Here is a 2,869-nt window from a genome sequence, read left to right on the forward strand (position 1 = left end):
TAGCTCATTTGCATGCGTCGCGGTATAAACCCTCCCGCCACTGCAGCCCTCTCGCGCTGGGAGAGCACACCTCGGAGCGAGCACTAAAACCAAGGGCTTATTACCTCAGCATTCTAAAAACAACACTGTCGTAACCAACGAGAGAGAGAGAAAAATTGCTTTTGTTTTAATAAATAGTTGAGCTAAGTGCAGCCAGTTTAGTGGATTTTTGTTTTGTTCAATTGGCAGGATGGGTATGAGAGGGTGGAATTGGTGGGTGCTGGTGTGCATCTCACTGGCTGTCCTGCCCGCTCTCATGCAGGGAAAGACAGTGAAGTATGAGACATTTGAGGAGGACGCCCCTGCGACTGTCATCGGAAACTTGGCCAAGGACATTTCATCCAGCCCCTCCTCGGGCTCCAAGACAAATTTCAGGATGATGAAGCAGTTCAACTCGTCTTTCATCCGTTTGAGGGAGAGCGACGGACAGCTGACTATCGGAGAGAGAATTGATAGAGAGAGAATCTGCAAACACACCCTTCACTGCCTCATCGCATTTGATGTGGTCAGCTTCTCCAAAGAGCAGTTCAAACTCATCCACGTCGAGGTGGAGGTCAAGGACATAAACGACAATTCCCCCGAGTTCCCCCGGAAAGAGTCGAGTCTGGAGATCTCCGAAAACACAGCTGTGGGCACGCGGATCCCGTTAGACTTCGCTGTGGATGAGGATGTGGGTTTGAATTACATCCAGAGCTATCAGATATCCGTTAACAGTCACTTCACCATAGACGTGCTCAGCAGAGCCGACGGGGTTAAATATGCGGAGCTTGTGCTCATGAAGGAGCTGGACCGTGAGACGCAGGCTTCCTATGCGCTCGAGCTGCTTGCTATGGACGGTGGCAACCCGTCCCGCTCGGGAATGACTCGCATCAACGTCAAGGTGAAAGACTACAATGACAACAGCCCCGTGTTCGACAGGAACAATTTCTCAGTGGACCTCTCTGAGGACGCACCGGTAGGGTTTCTCTTACTGGACCTGAACGCAGAAGACCCGGATGAGGGGCTGAATGGGGAGGTGGTGTATGGGTTCGGTAACCAGGTGCCATCAGAGATTCGACAACTTTTCAGAGTGGACCGCAAAACGGGAAGCCTCACCCTCGAGAGCCCCATTGACTTTGAGAGCAAGAAAACGTACGAATTCGACGTCCAGGCAACGGACCTCGGTCCAAACCCAAGCCCGGCTATCTGTAAGATAGTGGTGCAGGTGCAGGACGTTAACGATAACGCGCCAGAGATCTCCATCACGCCTATGACCTCCATCACGGCGGGAATCGCCTATATCACGGAGTCTGCGGCACGCGAGAGTTTTGTTGCATTGGTTAGCACCTCGGACAGGGACTCTGGTGCTAACGGACAGGTGCACTGCACGCTCTACGGCCATGACCACTTCAGGTTGCAGCAGGCGTACGAGGACAGCTTCATGATCGTGAGCACGAGCCCGTTGGACCGGGAGAAAATCCCTGAGTATAATCTAACAGTGGTGGCAGAGGATTTGGGTTCCCCACCATTCAGAACCATCACCCAGTACACCATCCGGTTAACGGACGAGAATGACAATGCCCCTGTGTTCAGTAAGCCGGTGTATGAAGTGGCTGTGGTGGAGAATAACGCACCGGGTGCTTACATCACCACGGTGGTCGCCAGGGACATGGACTTGGGCCACAACGGTAAGGTGAGCTACAAGCTCGCTGACACCTACGTCATGGGCTCTCCGGTGTCCACGTTTGTCTCACTGGACCCCGCGAGTGGCTCCCTTTACGCACTCAGGAGCTTCAACTATGAAGTCATGAAACAGCTCGAGCTCCACATCACAGCCAGCGACGGTGTGTCCCCGCCCCTCACCGGAACCGCGACCGTTAACATTAGGATAGTGGACCAGAACGACAATTCACCTGTCATCAACCAGCCCGCGCTCAATAATGGGTCCGCGGAGGTTCTGCTGCCCCGGGACGCGCCCTCAGGCTACGTCATCACCCAGGTGGAGGCGCAAGATGCTGATGAGGGCTTGAATGCAGAGCTGTCCTACAGACTGGCCTCTGGAGAGGCATCCGTGTTCTCTGTTAACAAAGCCACCGGAGAGGTCTACCTCAACCGCATGCTCAGCCACGACGTGGACGAGACCCTGCGCGTGACCGTCACGGTGAGTGACAACGGGAGACCTGCGCTCACCGCCACCGCCACGCTTCACTTCCTCATCATTGCGGGCGCCCCTCCGAGCGACAGGACCGTGTATCGGGCAGGCAGCGGGGAGGCGGGGGAGCACGCACAGTGGGACCTGTCGGTGGTGATTATTGTCGTCCTGGCGGGGAGCTGCACTCTCCTGCTGTTAGCCATTATCCTCATCGCCACCACCTGCAACCGGCGGAAACGGGACAAGACTGGAGATGACACCGACTCGTATGGGGAGAAGGAGACTCTGGAAAGAGGCAAAAACAACAGCGACAACCCGCTGCTGCCGCTCCATGGAACCGTGGGAGGGTTTGAAGCCCACACCTTCTCTAGCCAGCCCGGTTTTACCGGGGAACACACTGGTAGCAGTGACCTGTGCTCCGCCTCAGAAGATGGGAGCGAGGCTCCGTGCGTCTATGAACCGGACAGCAAACCCAAGGTGAGATGCTGTTTTTAATCCCCCTCTCCCTCACTCTCTTTCTCTGTATGTGCCCTCAGCCTCATACAGTGATATTGTAATGTGTCGCTGTTCATGGTGCTGAACTCTGCGCTGTTTCTCTTTCCGCTCCGCAGGGCTACTCCACTCTGCCTGGCTACTGTAACGGCTACAATAACGGTAAAGAGGCGGTCAGACCAATCACCCATCTGGAAGGGCAACTCC

General features: G+C 55.2%; 1 pseudogene across 1 annotated transcript; it reads left to right on the forward strand.

Annotated features, from left to right (window-relative positions):
* The first annotated feature begins 229 nt into the window (after positions 1 to 229).
* On the forward strand, positions 230 to 2,866 carry LOC311125750 (protocadherin-8-like; annotated as a pseudogene). The gene is made up of 2 exons: positions 230 to 2,647; positions 2,782 to 2,866. The product of its transcript is annotated as a protocadherin-8-like (transcript).
* The last annotated feature ends 3 nt before the right edge of the window (positions 2,867 to 2,869 follow it).

This window comes from Coregonus lavaretus (assembly GCF_964263955.1).
Source record: "Coregonus lavaretus genome assembly, contig: HAP1_SCAFFOLD_7828, whole genome shotgun sequence".
In the NCBI taxonomy this organism is placed as follows: Eukaryota; Metazoa; Chordata; class Actinopteri; order Salmoniformes; family Salmonidae; genus Coregonus; species Coregonus lavaretus.